This window comes from Bactrocera latifrons, unplaced genomic scaffold, assembly GCF_001853355.1.
Source record: "Bactrocera latifrons isolate USDA-ARS-PBARC rearing strain unplaced genomic scaffold, ASM185335v1 scaffold_127, whole genome shotgun sequence".
Taxonomy (NCBI): domain Eukaryota; kingdom Metazoa; phylum Arthropoda; class Insecta; order Diptera; family Tephritidae; genus Bactrocera; species Bactrocera latifrons.
This window is the reverse complement of record NW_017534708.1, coordinates 73567-94897: the sequence shown is the minus strand read 5'-3', so window position 1 is coordinate 94897 and position 21331 is coordinate 73567. Positions and strand designations below refer to the sequence as shown.

The 21331-nt window shown below is 36.3% G+C and overlaps 1 protein-coding gene across 1 annotated transcript in view; it reads right to left on the bottom strand.

Annotated features, from left to right (window-relative positions):
• Positions 1 to 21331, bottom strand: part of LOC108978777 (D-beta-hydroxybutyrate dehydrogenase, mitochondrial) — an 82116-nt gene that overhangs the window by 42948 nt on the left and 17837 nt on the right. The gene's annotated exons all lie outside the window — the stretch shown is intronic.

Genomic DNA, 21331 nt, shown 5'->3' with positions numbered 1-21331 from the left:
TTAAATTAATTAGTAAATTTAATTTAAATTAATTAACAACTTTTAAAATTAATTACAAAAATTTATTAAATTTTAATTCCGATGCTCGTTTTAAAAATAACTATATTGTATATGCTTGCCGAGTGTTTAGGAACATGATGAAGCGTGCAACATTCTTTCAAAAAATGTTACTGAACTCTCTGTCATGGACCTTAACAAATATCTTGGGATAGTGTCGGATAGAAAACTACTGTCTAAACACAATTTGTGTCAATGCCGTAATGTATGTATCTCGTGCACTGTTTTTATACTGCTTTGTAAGACCGATTCTACTCTACGATGTAGAAGTACTATGACAGCTGAATAGCCGTTCAGAAATCTACCTATTGGATGCCAATGAAATGAGTTCAGAGGGAGCGCTGTACATAACAGGAGTCTAAGAACCTAAAGAGGTCTATGCTGAAAACTGCACGGCAAAATCAGCGGAGAGGCAGGGGGAATTTACATACAGAACCTTGGGCCATATCAGTGGATAATAGAGGTTTGACAAACGGTGACTTTATGATCCGGCTTATCGATTGGGAAAGAAGTTTATGAATATGCATAGAAAAAGATAATTGGCAAACAAAATGGTTGGTTAAATATTTATACGGATATGACAATAGTGGAGAACCGCGTGGGTGCGGGAATGTACTGTCCGGAGTTAGACATAAGGAAGCCTTTAAAGCCATCTGACCCATGCAGTATATTTCAAGTAGAGGTCTGTGCTATTGCAAAACTCCCTGAGCCAGCTTATATGCGTAATGTATTAGCAAACTCCACAGTTGATATTTACGTGGAAGGCTAAGCAGCAATCAGGCCAGTAACTTTTGCATATCGCTTAGAAGTCTCTTGGGAAGCAGTGGATAAAGTTACCAGAAAGTAGCGATTCCACTTCTACTAGGTGTCAGGTTACAAAGACATCGATGAGAATGAGATAATGATCGGTTGCCAATTATACGAGTGTCATCCGATAATATGATCGACATTGGTCATTCTTTGCTTCGTCTTTACGACAGTCAGGACAACAACATGGCAAGAAAGATTAAAAGTCATGTAGAAAGCGTAAGATAAGAAAATACTGTAGGAACATTATTTGAATTCTCCTAGTCACAGCCTGGTAGTGGCATACGGCTGCAATATGGGACTGACAGATCGAGAAGACTGCAGGAAATGTCAAGAGCAAAGCACCAAGGAAACAATGGAGCATCTCTTGTGTATTTTATCCGTACTCGCCAGACATAGCTTCAAACATCTGGCGGCCTTGGGGTATGAAGCAGTGGAAAAAGTGTCCTTGGTGAAACCGCAGAACCTATTCAAATTCACGCCAAGCAATGGCATCCTGAAGGATGTCTACTTATAATGAACCACTATTAACGGCACACCATCTGTCAAAGCTAAGGACCAAAACTGGTTGCTCACCTGATTGATTACCCTAATCTAATATTCAATTATTTATACACGCAATGCACAGCGAAATCAGTAGTAATTGCCTTTAATAAACTTTAATTTAATCTGGAATAATAATTGCACAGCGCCTAAATGTATGCTAAAATAATTCAATTCGCCATTAAAGCTTGAATAGCCACGGGCAAGCAGCAGCTTGAGCACGTGTTGCAGAATGCAAAAGTGCATAGGCGTGCGAAACAAAAATTCCAGATGAACACACGCACACACACATACATATAAATATGCAAACAAAACAAACACAAACATACACAGCTACAATAGCTATGCGAGATTGCTGTGAAATGCCAGCAGCGTTTAAAAGGTTCAATGGCATTTTCACACTGGATTTCACATACGCCATATGCACACTCACACACACACACACATGCACATGTAGAAAAGTCACCACACATGTGGCCATGCCATGCAATATGCTCAATTCTGTGCCGCTTGCTGGATATTTGCTTCGGTCGCTCGGTTTTCGCGGAAGCGGAAACAATCATGTGACCACTCATCCATGTAATTAATTGCAGCAGTTGCGCGAATAATTCGATTATTTGTGTGATTTTACGCATATAACTTTATACAACGCTGTACGTGCGCCGGTTGCTGAGCTCGCTTTGTGCATAATTCTTATGCTGGGAACAGCTGGTTCGAAACTCAGCACAAAGTTTAGTCATAAAGAAAAGCAGGCGCTAACCAAATCTCGTCGATATATCCGGCGTAAGCTGAAAAAATCACTATTCAACTCTGCCAACTTATTCCTAATATGCTGAGGTATATAAGCTTGTAGCATAATCCAAACGAAACCACTGCCAAACTCACGCAGAAGCACGGCCAAAGCTGGAGCAGCCAATTTTGAAGTGCTCGTGGCTCAGTGTGCTGTATCATTTTGCTGCTGAAGCATGCGGAAGTGCCTCTTGAGAGCATAAATGCTCATATATTTCCACGTACTTATGTAGAGTTCACTCATTTGTTGATATTAATGCATGTGTGTGGGGGTTTGTGTCGCTAAGCGGCAGCTTTGCCTTTTCAACACTTTAAGCGGCGCCTTTGAAATGCGTGTGCCGCTATTTAACTGTGGTATTTTTCGCGTATTTTTCGTTAAACCGCATTTAATAGCGCTTTATAAACATGAATCTGGCTTCTGTTTCCAATTTCCTGGAAGCACACTCGATTTCGAGCAAATTTCGTGGAACATAAATTTCTTGATATCAATATTCAATGTTAATACTTATGTTTATATTTCACTGTGAATATTTTAATTCTATAAAATTTAGCTGTCCGCAGTTTAATTCAAATATAAGTATCTATATATGCTCTAAATTGAGTGCTGGAAACCGCAAAGCCGATGATCTTTCTAATCGAATCCACCCTTACGCCAATTTTAACAAATTCAGAGCGAATCAGTACACCGTTGTTCTCCTACGTTCTAGTGTTGGATCTGAAAATATATCGTAAGCTTAGACTCTGTCCTCTTGCTTCCTAACGCGCGATCTATGAAGTGGTACAGTGAGCTTTTCAAACGCTGTTCAACAACCAAAACTTTTACAAGTTCTTTCTTGCATAGAGTGGAATGTGAGCGGTCCTATGGACTATTTTCTCTATGCAAGATTCATGTCATTGCTATTGTAAGTGCCCTGACTGAAAAATATTCTAGAGTTCCAACTTAAGTAATGCTACACATATTGTCGGATGCAAATTGTCAAAACTGACAATTACCACCTCATTGCATGTTCTGCTAACCCTACTCATCTGAGAGAGGTAGAGCTGAGTAATAGGTAAAATATCTTGGTCTCACATAGGACTCCACTCTGCGGTGGAAGCAGCATGTTATCATTTTCGCTAAACCAAGTCAACATTTCGCCCAAACAAACCAAGTAAAATTAATAAACGCGTAGAGACAACTCTGCCGAAAGCAAATTTATTATATTCATTATTATAATTGATAGATTTCTTTGTCTTATTAATATCAAATGCAGCAACTGATTTGACAGTTATTGCAAAGGTGGTGTACGAAATTGGACAGTTGTTGACGTCAGCCATGAGCAAAGTTCACTTTGGGACGAGCATATGGCAAAATAGTATTATTCTATGCCGTTCTCATTACTTTGCCATACACAAATGAAAGTGAGAAATGTCATAGAGTAAAGGTGATAAATACTTCAAGCCAAAAAGTTATAAATAGCACAGCTAAAAGACAAAGGGAAGACTACAAAAAATAGATAAAACACACAGATACATACTAGAAGAAGTTCACAAATATATAAAGATGAAGCTTTAATGCGGATTGTGGCGCTGACCAACTGAATTTGGTATTTGTTGGGCGCTGTCAATATCCGCAAGGCTTAAAATAAAATAAATGACAACGGTGTTAATATCGAATGTCAGCAGCGCAAATGGAAACTGACAGCTGGTTTAAGAGCGCTGCGGTTCATACGTGCTTAATATCGAATGTAATGTTCCTATACTAATAACAATAAACACGCCAGTTTTCAGTTATATTAGCTGCGAAAGTTAGTTTAGTAGTGTATCTCTATAAGCTTGTTGACAGATTGTATTTTATGAATTTTCGCATCAAAATTTTTTATAAACTTTCGAAATATTTTTTCGAAGTTTATTCAGCTCGGTAAGTTAGCGTTACTATGCAAATTAGTCTCTGCTAATAGCACGTGGTAAGAATATCAATATCAATATCAACATCAATATTAATATCAATATAAATATCAACATCAATATTAATATCAATATCAATATCAATATTAATATCAATATAAATATCAACATCAATATTAATATCAATATAAATATGAACATCAATATAAATATCAATATCAATATCAATATCAATATAAATATCAATATCAATATCAATTTAAATATCAATATCAATATCAATTTAAATATCAATATTAATATATTCAATATAAATATCAATAGCAATATAAATATCAATATCAATATCAATATCAATATCAATATCAATATCAATATTAATATCAATATCAATATCAATATCAATATCAATATCAATATCAATATCAATNTCAATATCAATATCAATATCAATATCAATATCAATATCAATATAAATATCAATATCAAAATCATTATCAATGTCAATATTAACACTTTTGGTTAATTAACCAGTGGTTTAACCAATAGTTATCTGGTTCAACTTTCTTTTTTCATTTCATCTACATGATATTCTTAGTAGTATCAATAAAAAAGGCTCAAACAAATTTTAAGAGAAATCGGTTAGTACCCTTCGGTAATTAACTACTGATTTTACTTAGTTGTTTATATTTTATCTATCAAAATCAGAGAAATTTTATCTTTTGGTTAACTAATCAGTTACTTAAACAGGTTACTCTCAACTTGCTTTTTTCATTTGCTGCTATTTCAGTGCAGTAAAAATGAAAAAAAAAGACTCGTTTAACTTTCTTGGGTAACTAACCAGTTCTTTAACCTGTAGTTGTCCATTCAGACTTCTACTTCTACCTGTTATTTTCGAAGTACCTTCAGTAAAAAAGCATTAAAAACTCCGAAATACCTTAAAATAAATCGGTTAGCGCTTTGGTTAACTAACCAGTAGCTTAGCCGGTAGTGATCTAACAGGGAACTATTTATGTATTTTAAAGCACTGATTTTTTTTAAACCAACATTTATTTTGCATTTTAAATGTTGAGAAATAAATGAGCTTTTTAAAAGCTTTAACAGCGCTAATTTAAGCTTTTTAGTAAGGAAATTTTAAAAATGTATTATCCTTCTGTCTTTGCTTAAACTTCTCAGCTTGAATTAAGTTGTTAAGTGCTCCATAAAATATTTGTAGTTAGTTGATAAGCGTATGCCGCTCACGCAGGAAAAACAAATTTACACACACTTAGATGTACTAAAATATGTGTCAATACATATATAAAGAACATATGTACTTATATATTTATAAAGCTTTTACACAAAGGATTTGGAGTTGAGTGAAATACGCAACGGAAATGCAGTTCACATACGCCTACGCGAGGCAAAGCGAAACGAGTACGGCATACCAAACTATCACAAACGCCACACAAACACACATGTAACGGTACACACAAATAAATGGCGTTCAATTCACTTTTATACGCACTCTTGTAACGTTATTTATGAAATTAAAGCAAGTTATAGCTATATACCAAATAAATATGTACATGTGTATACATATAAATATACATATATCTATACATATATCTATACATGTATCTATGTATTTATATATTTATTTAACCCTGGCTTTTATCAAACAGCACTGCTTGTTTTATTTTCACTTTCGGCAGCGTTCTTTTTTCCGTTTAACAATTTTCCCACAACCTTTGCTGCAACACCTAAAACACCGTTGCTTTTTTATTCACCATACTTCCGGTCCCTTTTGTTCCTTTTATCTTGAAATAAAAATGTATAAACAAATATTTTCATTTACACATATAATATGACGCAAATACGCATATTTTTCGMCCATGAGCGCCTTAACGTGTTCATTTTGTTTGTTCCTGTTGGTTTGTAAGCATACCGACGCGGCAGGAAATTGTAAGAAAAATATCATTTGATAATTTTTTTTACTGTCTTCCATCCAATTGTATGCCAAGTATAATTTTACCACGATTGAGTTGAATGAGCGATCTTTTAGCTGGCGGCATCATCAAATATTATGCATCAAACGAAGCTCTAAATTCTATCGTGACTGGGCATTAATTTCGTATGGAGAGAGTCTATGAGGCTGCGATTGCTGTTTTTAGTAGCAAAATGTAGTCAGTTGAATTAAAAAATAGGCAATTAGTACTTTTTAGTCTTCCGTCTACCAGATCACTGCAGTGTTCTCCAAGTGGAGATCACAGCAATTGAAGAATACTGTTTTGTTAAAATATTAATTAAAGTCTCTTACGGTTTCGTCAAAGGTTGTGAGGCAATACCAAGATCTCTTAGTGGATTTGAAATTTTACTTCACGGTAAACTTGCTATGTACCATATTCCAAGACACAGCTGATATATCTGGTAACTGTGAAGCAGACGAACTAACCAAAGCTGTCGCCAGCCTACAATTAGACTCCAATAAAGACGGAATAAGCATGCTCCTGGCTACTTGTAGATAATCGACAAATGTATTACACATAAATATACCTGAGTCTCGGTGGAAATAGACCCTGACCTTTTCAACAACCAGACAAATTTAGCATGAATGGAATATGACAACATTCGATTGACTATTGCAGTCAAGATCTTAAAATGTAAGAACGTTTCCTTACTGCTTTGTGTGAAGGAAGTGGTTGTGAAGGGCACTGTTCTGAAAATAGTGGATCGCGGTTGCTTCCCATCCATTTCGAATTCGAAGGTTCTTATACTATACTTCACAATGTTTAAACCAGATGTGTATTATCTGCTCCTCTGAAGACAAAGTACTGATGTGCCGACGGAAGATCGGGGAGAGCTTAAGGTCGCCAACTCCAACAAAGTGGACGATAGTCAAAACTACTACATTCTCCAAATAATTAAATCGGATTTACTATACGAACTGTTTAGGAAGATAGCGTGAGGCGCAGATAGCATGTACATTCGCCTCAAAAAGTGCAACCCCTTCCACAATAATGAAGACAAGCTAAAGTGATGAGATGTAAAAATGAACTAGGAGAGATCCTAGACATCAAATTGAAGCAAGTGAAAACGAACTGGGTGAGGGCCTAGAAACCACGTTGAGACTTCAGAACGTTTAAGAAAGAAGCAAACGTAGGATGGATGGAATGTAGGCCGCACATGGCGGCTATAATAATTTAAAAGGAATGTCATAAGAACTCTAGCAGGTCACTGTCTAATTGGAAGACATGAAAGCAGACTAGGAACGCCATATAATGACTATTGTTGAAGCTATTAGAAGGTAGAAGAAGAGGAGACTGAAAACCATCTTCTTTGAGCTTGGTGTAGCAGAAAAATCGCAACCGTCGGTCGAGGGGTTCTTAACGATATCTCGGAGATTGCGCAGATTACTGATAAACTTCACCAGAAGTAAGAGATGGTTCAGAGGGGAGGCAAAAGCGTGAGAACATTTCAGTCAATGGGTTTTCACAATGGGCTTCTTAAAGGCCTTCGTCAATCTACCTAAGTACTTAGTACTTTTTAGCTCAAAACTTCTTTGCCTTCCCACATAGTTATTTCCTTTTTGCTTTTAAGAGTACAAAAAAATATACTCTGGTTTCTACGAAATGCTTGACCTCATTAAATATTTCTATTGCACGCAAATAAATGAAACAAATATTTTTGCTTTAAAATAATATAAAAAATATAGCCTTTCCAAAAAATTTTTACTACAGGGACATTATGTGATGCTAATCTTCATCTCCTTTGCTTATGCTTTTTATAAACCGGCTGTTGCTATTTATAGTCACAACAAAATAATAACGTCCCACAGTCAAACATTCGCAAATAAAGAGACGTAGAAATGGGCACCAAAACAAAAACCTAATAAACGGAAGTCAGAGAAAATAGTAAAAAAATAATTTTAAACACACACAAGGAGAGAAAAGAGTGAGTGTAGGATATTTGCCGCTTTTTTGTTTTATTTAATGAAACCCTCTTTTCTACACAAACAATCAAACTAACAAAGGAACTAATAACATTTACGCGACTAACGGCAACACAATAAGCACAAACAACTTTTCAGAAGCTGCGCAAAGTGTTGCCCTTGGCTGGCTGTCGCGCAGAAACGGCACACACGAAAGGCAAACGCAATTTCGGCAGGAAATGAATGAACGAATCTAATGTGAATGCGGAGAGTGGAGGCATAAAACACAAGCTCGCATATAAGAGGCTGACTGCAGAGCGAAACAGACACTGCAAAGGCCCACTGGGCTGCGGTGTACTGTGAGGTAGAGTGTATAAGGGGGGTGCGAGGCTGGATGGTGTAATTTATTAGCGCACTCAGCTCAACCGCTGGTTCAGCTAAATTGCATTTGGCGGCACAACACACGCGTTGAAACAATTGTCACATTCAAGTTGCTTCGATTGTAGGCCACGCACGTAACAATCGAAATCTGGTGGGCTGTAGTCTACGCCAATGCAAAACTAAATTGGCAATTGTAATTGAAAATGCTAGTTGGCAGGTGTTAAAAGTGTAACGGTGTTGAATAGCAATGAGCTGGAAGAGAACAGTTTAACGGCATTCAATCCTTCTTGAAATTGAAATACATTTTAGTTTTGAGTATTGAGAGATATGACAAAAAATTATATATGAAGGATTTACGGCATAAATTATGGCTGATAAGAAAACACGATTTCGCTGCAGCCGAAGCTATAATACCCTTAAGTTAGGCTCGTTGGCTGTTATAGAGAGATCGCACGTGGACTTTTATATGCAGTCCTTTGGGAAGCTATCGAAACGAAGAATTTCTGAGCTAAAGCTTAGAAATTAGCAAAAACATTCAATTTCCAGCAGTTCGGCGGGATGTCTGAAGGTGGGCCCTTCCAAGTGTTTGAGTCTTGACCTTATAAACGAAGTCAAGAAACAAGTGAGTTTCTACCTCAACTTTTTCCGCACAGCTTCTGCAACCAACCAACTTTACAGCATGGATGCCAAAAGGGAAACTTCATGTTAAAAGATCAACAACTTGGGAGAAACTGGCCTTACTGAAGGCAAAGAGATCGCTAGATCTTGTCGGGATGTAGCTTGAACCTTTAAAGGGTGAGTCATAAATAAAATATCTGACAAATTCTACGGAGGTACGTCGCTACTATTTAATCAAGGCATATTTACTGTGTTCAGTTGATCGCTATTGACAATTGACATTCACGGATTCGAGATTCGCAAACCGGAACGAAGAAGGAAACACAGCTAAAAGGCATTTCGCTCGAAGCCAAACTAAGCCGGCCAAGGAAAATGAACACGGTATAAAGTCAAACGTCTGGTCCGATAAGAAGAAATTATCACATCAGCATTATTCGCCTTTGACAAATTAAAGAGGAGAAATGGACAGCGTTAGGTAGAAACTGCTGGATACGCTTTTCGCAAGACTGGATGGAGACCTAGGTACGCCTATGACAACTTTTGATAGTGCGGGCTAGTTTAATAGAGTAAAGATACTAAAATGTAAAGACTACCTCTTACTGTTATGGATGAAGGAAGTGGTGGCGAGGCTTCAGGCCTGCGGTAAAGCGCCGTTCTGGAAATAGTGGATCCCAGTTGCATTCCTTCCATTTCTATGTCGAAGTTTTTCGACCTCGCACGGTAAAACAAGAAAATGCACAGTTCTCTGAAAACAAATTGCATATATGACGACTGAATACAAATATACGTGTACCTTCGAATCAGTGCAATGTAAAAGTGCAACCCGGTCGAAAACAACGAAAAGAAAAGCTAGAGGAGCGAGAACTGAAAACGTAATAGGGGAGATCCTTTCTCCACCTAATTTCTTCAAGTGGAGGTCGTCCCCTTCCTCGGCTACCATCGGGTTCTGAATCGAAAACCTTCAAAACTGGAGTGTTCTGCTCCATCTGGATGACTTAACTTAGCCAGCACAGCCGCTGTCTCTTGATTTGCTGATTTCTCCATAAAAAATTTAAAGAGAATATTTTCCAAACGTCATACTAGTTAGTCCCTAAAAATGGATTATTATTTCCGTACAAAAAAAAATAATAATAATAATAAAAAATAAATATCACAAAAATCTTAATTTACGCGAATTAACTTTACATCCTCCTTAAACAATTCATTGGTGCATTAAATGAATTCGTCAATTATCTGAATTGTTCTATTTATAATTTTCGTGAATTTACTGATTACCTACTTCAACTATTTACTGTAAGTGAACTATTTTTAGCACTGCAATGCTTTAGAAGATTTTCTTTTATGCCAAAATATTCATTCACACTCCATTTATTGCATGTGAAAGGAGACAAAAGTGAAATTGTTGCCTTCAACCACTCAATTCGCATTACTTTATATGCTGAGAGTGTAATTCATAGAACAATTGAAAGAATTGATTTTACAAGGCGTAACCATTGCACTGTGGAAAGGTGAGAATGATGTATGGAAACACGGTGTAGTATTTCACAATTTCATAAAATTTGAGTTCTTTTCTAATTAAATGTTTCACAAGTTCATAAAATATAGGTTCTTTTTGTGTGTGTTTCGAATGAAATGTTTCATAAGTTCAAAAGGTTTGAGGTGCTTTTTGCACTTTCCAAATAAAATGTTTCACATGTCCATAAAATTTGAGATTATTTTTGTACCTTTCAAGGAAAGTTCATAAAATTTGAAATTTTTTTCGAATGAAATGCTTCATAAGTTCATAAGGTTTGAGGAGCTTTTTGAGCTTTTCTAATAAAATGTTTCACATGTCCATAAAATTTGAGGTTATTTTTGTACATTTCGCGGAAAGTGTTTCATTGGTTGATAAAGTTTGAAATTTTTTTCGAATGAAATGCTTCATAAGTTCATAAAATTTAAAGTTCGTTTTGCGCTTTTCGAAAGCGGTGTTTCATAATTTAAATTTAATAAAATTTAAGTTCGTTTTGTGCTTTTCGAAAAAAAAATTTCATAACTTAATAAAATTTGAAGTTATTTTCTAATGATATGTTTCATTCGAAAAGTTCATAAAATTTGAAGTGGTGTTTCACAAGTTCCCAAATTTGGTAAAATTCCTACAATTAGAGTCGAATATTCATTGCAAATACAATGGCTTCTAAAAATACCACCACACTGTAGGTTACTCGCACTTTCGTTGTTTTTTTACGATTTGTATTGGAAAAATGAGAGTGCGAGTTCCAAATGTGAAGCGAAATACGCCGCCTAAAAGAGAGAAAGAGAGAGAGAGTGAGTGTGTGCGCTATGAAGTAACTACAAGCGGATCACTATTCAAAGCACAATATTTTTCGTTACGCTTACTGAATTTTGCAAAGGCAGTTTGCCCCCCACCGCATTCCCTTTCCTTTACGCTTGTTCTCAACGAGGCATCCTTATTTTATACGCACGCCTGGTAAATTCTAATGGAGTGCTGGGAGCGTTAATCGAAGCCTTTGCATGCATGTGCGTGTGTGTGTCATTGTTGTGCTATAACGGTTGGGCTAGCTTACATTTGCCCGGGTCAGGGTTGTCAGTTGGTCAGCTCAGTTGGGTTGGCGGCATATTCATATGTACATACATACATACTCTAAATAGCCTTGAGTTTGCTTGTAGCATTTTTTATTGGTTTTCATCCTACTTTTCACTATTTAGTTGTTTATATTGTAGTTACGCCTTGTCTGTTGTGCCTTCGCCTATGACCTTCTCATCCTGTTGCTTGTCGCTGGTGCTTAGGGTATTATTGTATGTGAGTGTATTACTTCGGGTTTGTCGCTTTGTATTTGATTGTTTGTGTAGTTATGTGTGTGAGCATGTGTCTTTAAAGCCCTTTTCTAGCTGATTTGCATTTGTGTATAAATATTTTGATTTTTGTTGTTCCTTTAAGTTATGTACTTGGGTTACTTATTATTATTATCATATATAGATACTTATGTTGTATATTTCAGGCGTATAAAGGTTCGTTGAGAGTTTATTGTCGACTGACTAACTGCTTGCTAGGACTGCGCTTTCACTTTTCATGCCAATTTTTTTAGGCTTTCATTTTTTACTTTCATCGTTTTATATCCAACTGCATGCTTTTATATGAAGCGTCGACAGTCTTATGAGCTTTCCTGCGCTTCAAGTGAGCTTTCACTTTTGAAGCCAGTTTTTTTATGTTTCTATTCATACACTTGTAGCTTGAGCTTACATTTCTCACTCCAAATTTCTATGACTTAAATTGAGCTTTCACTTTTTCCGCTAGTTTTCATGCTGTTCACATGAGCTTTACGCTTTTCAGATCCCCGTTCCAGCGCTTGCACGTTTTGTCAGCTTTTTTACCAATTTTTATGTGCTAGTATGAAGGTTTCCCATGAGCTTTGCTGCACTTGAATTTAGCTGCCAAGTTTCCTTTAAATTTGTTTGTGTCTGTATTTAAGTGTTCTTGCACTTTCTACCTTAGATTTCTGCCGATTTATTTTCGTGATTTCAACTTTGCACACTAGTTTTCATACGCTTGTTTCGTGCTTTCATTTTTTATCACTTTTAATTGAGTTTTCACATATTCACCAGCACTCTTAGACTTAGTTGAGCTTTCATTTTTCATGTCAGATTTCATGCCTTTGTATTGCGCTTAAACTTTTATTGCCAGCTTTTCTGCGCATAAAGTGAGCTTCCACTTCTTCTTCTGGTTTAATTCGTGCTTTCAGTGTTTTACGTCAAATTTCATGCGCCTGTAATGAGCTTTCAGTTTTCACTCCAACTTTTTCGTGCCTGAATTGAACTTTCACATTCTCGAGAGCTTTCATGCGCTTTAATTGAGTTTTCACTTTCACGCTAGCTTTCTAGCGCTTGATTTGAACTTCCAATTTTACGTGCGCTTACATGCGCTTCGCTTAGCTTTCAGTGTTCACGTGAGCTTTCATGCGCTCCATTGAGCTTTCACTATTAACATCGACTTTATTGTGCTTGAGTTGAGCTTTCACATCCACGTGAGCTTGCATGCACTTAAATTGAGCTTTCACATTCATTTGAGCTTTCATGCGCTGCTTTCGCGCTCCTTTTTCTCACATAAGTGTTTATAGATAGTTTCAGTTATTTCTATGACACTGTCTCTTCGCTTCTCTCCATTTCATTAAACACTCAGTTTGAGTTTTTCTCTTTCTTCCATTTTATTGCTTCGTGAGTTTCGAACTGCGCTAATTCGTTGAACTTTCATTGACGTATCAGCTTTATTGGACCGCTGCCACACAGCCAAATATTGCCGTTAGACGCCTACATTCGCTCAACCACCGCTATGTTGAACTTCAGTTAACTACTGTGAGAGAGGAGTGCTAACGACGCTCTCATCTAACTAGTTTTCCAAACTTGCCATAAAAGCCGTAAGCTGATATGACATTTCATGAAATAAATTAGTGCGTAACTGCGCATATAAAGCAATTTAACTACTTAACACTCGTTCGATTCATACTCTGGCCTCGTGGTGTGTGTCCGTGTACCTGTGCGCAATCTTAATCAGCCTCATTAACTGTCCTACCACATCGCCGTGTTTACTTCATTTATCTTTTCTCGTTGTTTGTCTTTACTTGTTTACTATGTGTGTGTGAGTGTATATATATTATACGTATGTATTTGCTAATGTTGGGTATTAAACTAATATTTGCGGGCCGACGTCTAAAATGATTTATGTGACATATAAACTGGAATTAGTATTGCGCCCTGGCAATGAATTTCGAAGCAAATCAGCAGCTATAAATTAATGTAATGAAATATATCTATTTGCATGTGGGCGTAAATTAAAGTTAAAGGTTGGTGGAAATATTTACAAATACACACGTGTATATCTTTATAATACTATGAGCAAAATATAGTAAGACTTTGTTCATAATTTTAAGATTATTAATTTATTCTTCAAAATCTATACCGTCTCCCACACGAAGCTAAATCAGGCAAATACATTGGATGCGGCATGATATTAATTGAAAATTTGGCAAAAAAACTTATGAAGAATCAATGCAGAGTTATCAACTAAGAGTTATCGGTTGATAATTCCGGTCTCTCTTTACAAATAGCTTCGCCCAAACGACGCATCGAAAACAATCGGTCGGAAGAAGTTCGGAATGCGCCCCACGTCGATAATCGCAGAAAACTGTCAACATAATCTTGATTTTTGACCTGCTTTGACTTGGATTTTCGGCTTCGGCTAACCTTTGACAGTACATTCGGTCGATTGATCGTCTGTTTCCGGGTCGTAAGCAATAATAAAACATTTCATGGAATCTTGGTATTCGGAAAGCATTGTTTCACAGACCTTAACGCGACGCTGTTTTCCGAAAAATGTAGTGATTTTGGAACCAATTGTGCTTTCAGTTTTCTTAGGCCCAAAATATCTTTCAAAATGGTCCTTGACCTTTATGATATTCTAAGGACACCGGTAAGTTCTCTGAGTGTTAATCGTTGATTTTCAAACACCAATTCCTTTACTTTATTCAGATTCCAATCATGATGTTGATGACCGCCTTTAACGGGAGTCATAAAAAAAAAAACATTTCGACGAAAAAGTCTTACTTTTTGTTGCTCACAGAGTTCCTCATGTTTTCGCAGAACGAAATTTGCTTTGTCTTATTATATACTCGTATTGTGAATAACTTATCAAACGTCAAAAAAATTATAAATTTTTGGAACGCTTTGATAATGGCGGTGAAAACTGGTTTACAAGAATATAAAGCGCAGGAGATCATGGTCTAAAAAAGAGACCAGACCGATAGACAATATAAAAGGGTTATTTTGTCTGTTTGTTGGGGTTTCAAAGAGATCGTTTATTTTGAGATTTTTCCCGACAATACTATAATTAATTCTGAAGAATATTGAGTTCGGCAAAGGAAATTGAGTGATGGACCCAAACAGAAGAGGTCAGAATTAATCAATACGAAAGGTGTAGTGTAGAGTAGCTCACAGAGAAAGCGAGCTAGATTTTTGACTAGTCTAGTTAGCGTCAATTGGAGACTCCAAGTATAGCTAGGAGCCACTTCATATTTCTAATATAGTGGAGATCTCGAATTATTTTCACCAACAGTAGTTTGGAGAAGTCACACGATAGATAGTTGCCTTGTCTGAAACTTCGTTTGATTTTGAACGGCTCGAGGAGATAACTCTCGACCATATCGGAGGATGTGTAGAAGTTCAAACAAGTAAGGAAAGTTCTCTGAGCTTCATTGATTTGAGAATGGCTAGAAATTATTCTTTTATTTATGGCTCAAGCAGCACACGACTTCCAGTCTTAGACCAAGTATCTTCTAGGAAGCCAAAAAAATATTCGTTTAAAGGGGAGCCAAAGTGAGAAGGCGAATCAGCCCTGCCCATGGTTGTGCGGATTTTAAAAGTGATATTTTATAGAATAGTATGTTTATTAGACAGTCTGTGACTAATAATATTCACATTTGTAAGAAGTTTCTATCCTGGTATATCTTTGGAGAGAGTTTTTTGGTGTAAACCATAAATCTACAAATATAATTGGTTTCTATTTTCAGTTAATAATTTAAGCCACACAATTTGTCTTCTAAAATACTCACATGATGCTCAAATACAATACCAAATAATAACAATAGGAATTTATGTAGTGTTATTGACCAAGCCGACGACTCAATTGCTCTGCGGTTTAGACGCCACATAGCATCTACATTATAATCATAGGCTTATTAAACAAACCATGGAATAATCAGGCCTTAGCAAAGCACTCATGCAAACCAACTAAGTAGGTAAGTAAGTGCCATAAGCAGTTGACCAAATTGTCTAACGCCGAAACGGTATAGAATTACATGAGTGTGAGAGGAGGGCACGAACAATTGAAAATAGTCTGGTCGGTTGCTGTTATAAAAAGTTCATAACAATTCTAAGACTACCTGTTAGATTTACACTTGAATTAGCATGTGTGTGTAGGGGTATTTATAAACAATTGCTTTAAGATGAGAAAGGAGTTGAGGGTATACACATACAAATGAATATTTTTATACTAGGGTGGGTGCAACATTTTGTTTTGTCGCTTCATTGGTAACTTTAGTCTAAAAAATATTAGTTGATAACACAAAAAAATACTGCCCAAGTTTGGGTCCTTTATCTTTATGAAAAGATACTCGGCTGTTCACTTGCATATTTATCACCTAAACTGAAGACACCTTTACTGAGCTTCAAACAAAATTTGCAACAATCCGCAGACAAAGTTGGAGACCGTATAAAAAGAAGTCTATATAAACTATCAGCATGGTGAGCTGAGTCAACTGATGAGCTGAGCTCCTTCTGCCGGACTGACGGTGATTCTATTTTAATGTACGTAAAATAGTCCTTTAGTTTTTGAGATATCGATCTGAAATTTTGCACACTTTCTTTTATACTCAAGTAGCTAATTATTTGATAGAACCGCCAATATTGGACAACTATAGCATATAGCTGCCATAGAAACTGAACGATTGGAATGAAATGCTTGTATGGAAAACTTCTTCATTTGATGAGATATCTTCACGAATTTCGGTATGAGATATTATCCTAAGCAACGGTATACCTTCTGCGGAAATTGTTCAGATCGGTTGGCAATAGCATTTACCTGCCATAGAAACTGTACGATCAGATATAAAAGCTTATATGGAAAGTTTCTTCATTTGACGAGATATCTTCATCAGATTTGGCACAGAGTATTGCCCAAAGCAATGGTGAACTTTTTGAAAAAATTGTTCAGATCGGGCAACTATAGTATATAGCTACCATACAAATTGAAGGATTTGAACCAAGTGCTTGTATGTAAAACTTTTTAATTTGGAGAGATATCAGCAAGAAATTTGGTATGAGATATTATCCTAAGCAACGGTATACCTTCTGCAGAAATCTTTCAGATCGGTTCACTATAGCATATAGCTGCCATACAAACTCACCCATCAAATTTTTTGTAAATGTATCCAACAATCAATTTTTCTAAGCAAAAATTAAAAAAAATAATCAATTTTTTTGGCCGACCCTAATGCTTACATATGTATTAATGGGTGGTGTGTGCATATGTGTTTCAGCTGGCAATCAAATGAGATTTCATGACAATAATATCCTTTAGTTATTTTAGGCTAACCACTTACTATCTTAACTATACTTACATATACAAATGTTAGGGTTATACATATATGTCTATTTCTATATACATATGTATGTATGTATGCCACTTATAGCAGAGGAATATGTGCTCTTTTGTATGTGCTTAAGTGCTTATTGTCGTAGCTTAAGTGGCCAGGCGGTCAGTCAATTACAAGTGTTGTCTTGATTGCAAAAATATCCTCTATAGTATATATACACACATATATAGGTAAATAGTCTTTCTAAATATGTATGTGCGTGCTTATGCCTATTCGGTAGCATATCCAAATTTAGGTTCGTTAGCCGCTGTGGTCACTTTAGATTTGCCATGAGTACGTCCACCAGCTGGCTTACTAACAAGTATATATGCAAGAGTTTGTTGTGTCAATTGAAAGGGACATTTGTATTGGTGGCATTTTTTGTAAGCAGCATACGAGATAAAGCTATGAGCACCACTTCTACTAGGTTGTATTTTTAAAAGATTTTAATTTGCTTAAGTTAAATTTGATAATTTCCTTCACATGTTTTGAATAAATACAATGAATATAAAAATTGATTGCAGAAAGCGGAATACTTTGTCAAAACTATTGTTTATACTTTCTGTAAATATTTATCAAGTGCGCTTTTCTTTCTCTGGAAGCTGGCGAACTCGCCATAATGATTGCACGCCATAATCTCACGCTCTTTTACAACGAATAACTTCACTCTCTGTTCCAACGACATTCGGTACTAGCAGATCGACACGGAAACTTTTATCCAGCTGGGTAGGTACGCTGGTAGAGCGTCTGCCTCACGAAGTATTTAAGCCTCTACGAGGCACATTGGCTCCTCTCGGCACCACCCTGTGCTTCTGATGAAGTTTTCAAATCGATATAAAAACTCTAAACTCGACAGAAGTCCTCAATTTAATTTTAAAAACATTTTTTATTATTATAACAATAACAAAAGCATCTTGCTCTTTCTCTCTCGTTTACACTTCTGACAAAGTTACTTCTATCGATGAATCGAATGTAGAGACTACTATCATAAAAGAACTCAAACCGAGTAAACCTCCAATTGGACCTTAAATGATATATAGAATGATATAAAAATTAAAGGGCTCCCAAATTTGTAACACAAACAGCAAAACTTGTTCGTGTTAAGCTAAATGAGTGATTACCCAGATTTCTAGATACCTAGATCGAAACTGACTCGTAATTATCGTGAATAGATAAGGGAACTTTTTTAGAGATAACCAACTACTCATTACATCTTCAATTGGACTTTGAGTTATGCAGAAATGAAAAAGAGTCGAAATTTATAATAGTGATGAAGTATTTAACTCAGATCCGCATATTCCCTGATTCTGGCTCATAATTAGATAGCAATGAAAAGATACAAAATTTGTGGGAATTCTCAGATCCGCAGACTCCCAGATGCTGATACTCACTCATAATTCCCACGATGGGAAGCCAAAACACTGACAGAGACTCAACTACTCGGATTTCTTGTTCGGCCTATCGGTTACAAATCTCTTGTACGGAAAAGAGGAGGGAGAATAAATGAGTCAAATATCAGCACTCAACATTTCAAACTCTATAATCATCAACCCGAAGTGCAACAGTTAACAACGACAATCGAAAACTTTGCCAGAAGTACTTCTAAGTTGCTGAAGATTCTTTGTTTTCATTGCAACTGTTTTCTATTTTTTAACCATAGACATCCTCCGGCATTATCTCACTCAGCGGTTCGCTCTAGTGTTTCGAGCGCTACGCAGCCAACATCTTGACACATGCGGCACTTTCACTCTTTCGATTTAACTATTTTTGCATGGAATGTTGAAAACGTCTGGTAGCCACAATGAGTGTCAAGTGCCGGCAAATAGATTTTCACGCCGCGGTTTGGCACACAAATCCATAGATTTTCAAATATGGGTTCAAAAATTATTTAGGTCTGAAAGACTAACTATGGGCTACATGTCTACTACAGCGACAGGAGTTGCCAGTAGGCGCGGATTATGGCACTTTATGTTAGCTGCACCAATTCGCCAATGCCTGACGCTAGCGCTGCTGACATAGCGCTTGTCTCTGTCACGATTGTGGTCTCTCTCACTACAGTGGAGAGTATGGATGCCACTTTTAGGCTAACAGGATTAGTTATGGCGGTTGAATGTAATAATTAATGCTATGATTTTATGTTATGAGGCTGCAGGGAAATCTACTACCCTAAGCCTGTTCATTCGCCTAACCAAATCAACGTATGATTTGAGCTCCATTCCTCCCGTTGCTTTTATAGGATTTGACCTCACTCATTGAATGACTGATAAAACTTTAAACGGATATTTTCTAGGTACAGGAGTTGTTGGTGTCATCGGGAAAGCAAATCGCACGTGCTCTCTAAAATCGTTCAGAGCTTGTGTTAAGCTATAGATAGACGTTAAAGGCAAATTTAAAGTGTCGGAATATCACCAGAGCATGGTTTGTCCCAAATTTACTTTAATGTAGTTATCTGGCTACTAAGTCCATACCTCTGGGAACTCAGCTTCTGAAACTTAGTTAAGCAAAATCAGCGAGATTTAGTGCATAGTTCAATCATGCACTAACTTTTGCTGATTTTGCGAAAATATGATAACATTGTGTATGCCCAGACCTTTCCCGATTAGGACTGGATATCTATATCCATTTTTCTTAAAGTCCTCATTAAAGCAAAGCAAAAGTTTAGGAGTTTAACAAACCCGTCGCACTACATAGATTTTTTTACATTCTGAACAATGCTTATTAAAGGGTCATCTAAATAGAGGTACCTTTTTCTATAGCCTTTTTTTCAACTGATCCCTCGTGAGTCATGTCAAGCTGTCATGCTATTTGCGTTCAGTGTTGTTTGGTATTTCAACATAGAAAGACTTACGCCTGAACAACGTTTTCAACTTTATTACTAAAATTCACGTTCTACAAAGAATGTGTTTTGCAGCTTCGCTCAATTCATGATCGACAAAAAGGTCTCCTGAGCATATCATTCGCAACAACATCACACATCTTGAGTCCCAGCTTTCATGACTGTATAATATTCGACCGAATAGATCCCGTCCACTAGGTACTAGCAGTGAAGGAAATATTGCAGCAGTAGCTGAGGGTGTACAGTAAGGCGCTAGAGAGTTGATTCGCAGCAACTCGCACTGACGCATGGAAGAACTTAGCACATTTTACTTCGAGTTTGGTCGATGGGCCAAAAAGATCGTGTTATATCAAATGTGGGCAACCCGGCTTCGATTCAGGTCTTGGAGCAAAACATCATCCGTGTCATTATCAGTCGAAGTGCTCGAACGAGTCATTGAAAATTGTACGGGAATTTTTTGTATTTCGTGAGATATCTCCTCAAAATTTCGCAGTCTGAGGCATTGCTTAAGTGTCTAAATAACTTGATCAGATCGGACTACTATATAGGTATCATATAGACTCAACGAACAAAATAAAGTTTCTGTAAGAAATATTTCGTACTTATGAAGATTGTTATAGCTTCGATGCAACCCCAGTTCACGTTTTTGCTTACTTTTCTTAATTTGCCTTTAAACATTTTAAATTCTCAACCGCGTTATTACTCTCTGAGGCTTAAAGCGATGTGTAAAAGCGTTGGTTGCACATTCAACGCAAATAAATTTGAGAAAAAAGGTTTGAAATCTATAAAAAAAACAGTTATGCACACATGAAATAAGGTAAATAAATAAACGTAGATAAATATGCACATAAAATGTACAACTGCAAATACACATAAAATGTTTTACCGTTATTTTTATTTGTCGCATAAATTGATACCTCTTTGTAACACAGCTATTTATTTGTGACTCAATTTCTGAATTTATTTTAATTTTATCGGCATTCATGTTTTTCCATAGAACTGTATGTCAGTATGTGTTTACATATTATTTATACGATTCGTTATGCGAAATATTTGATATTTACGATTTTTTTTTAATATCGTGTTTACTTCATTTTGGCCTTGAATTCTGTGCACTTCGCTACTTTTTATCACTTTGACAGTCGTTGCTGGGCTATTTTGACTGGATTGGCTATTTATAGCGTTGTGTGGCATATAAAAATTTATTTTGATGCGCATAAGTGATTTTTATTTGAGTTGATATATTTAGCTATAAATATTTCTAAATAAACATTTTTTTTTAATTTTTTATAATTTTTGTTTTTTAAATCTTTTTTA